Source organism: Schistocerca nitens, chromosome 4 (assembly GCF_023898315.1).
Source record: "Schistocerca nitens isolate TAMUIC-IGC-003100 chromosome 4, iqSchNite1.1, whole genome shotgun sequence".
In the NCBI taxonomy this organism is placed as follows: Eukaryota; Metazoa; Arthropoda; class Insecta; order Orthoptera; family Acrididae; genus Schistocerca; species Schistocerca nitens.
In genome coordinates this window covers 659,525,155-659,526,311 of record NC_064617.1, presented here as the reverse complement: position 1 = coordinate 659,526,311, position 1,157 = coordinate 659,525,155, and positions in this window count along the sequence as shown.

Below are 1,157 nucleotides of genomic sequence, written 5' to 3'. Positions count from 1 at the left end.
GCATTGCACACACACAGAAATTACTGTTACAGTGTACTAATGGAGGTCAATGAGTGAATTGCATATTTTCCGATGAGAAAGAGCACTGGGAGACAGTCTTCGCTACATTAGGTTACTTAAACCAGTGTCCCTCTGAGGTAGAACTTATGGTCAGAAATTAAGTGTAAGGACAATGAGTCGGATGCGGGTTTTGCAACTGTGAAATACTTTCCTACATCACAGAAGCGAATATTAAATTTGAACTCATATTCCGAAAATTTTGAACTTGGTTAGCCTAGAATGAAATTCTTTCTGTTTATTACAAAGGAATGCAATTGATTTTCTAAAACATTCTCTGTCATTCTCAACCTGAAGCAGGTCACGTCGACCAAATCATATGGAAGAACTGACAGCGACGTATTTCGGAAGGCAGTAAGATCTCTTGGCTTTTGGTTTGGCAGTATTCGACAGCCATTTCTAGCCGCAAGTACATGAAGAAAGGCAGCGCGTTTTTGTTATCAAGTAACGTCTTCATCAATTACTTTAGTTTTGATGTAATCTACGAGTAATTGCTGATGTTTGATATTAACATGAAAAGGATTCCATAGACAGGGAAAGAACCTGTTCTTGGGCAACTACTTTCATAATGACCAAAAGGCATTAAATGATCTTCAAGCACGTGTTTTCCAGCAGCAGTATCAAGAAAATAATAGTAATAAGTACGGTAATAATTGAATCATCCGGTAACTTCAAACTTCACAGTGGATTTTCTCGAACTAAGATTTTCCTGAATCAGTGAAAATTTCAAAATGGCTTCACATCGAGGCTATGATGCCTAGAAGAGTCTTTACATAGTGCTGACGTGAGAATAGCATAATCTCCGCGTCAGAAACTTCCTTCTACTGAACCATTTAATAGACTCGCATTTTTTACACCGTGACTAATTTTGTAAGCTAAGCACATCATCCGTTACAGCACACTTTTGGGGCTGGGAAATGTGGTCTGGTGGCACGAACTATCAAACGTGCAATGCGTGGGTTCAGGCATTTACTTTTAAGAGCCACAAACAGATTTACTTTAGCTCTGGTAACCTCAAGAGAAAGACGTTAAATCCACAATGCGCATTAAACATCACGTTCCTTCATTCCCAACTGGACAGCCGGTTTGCTTTGGGAAAT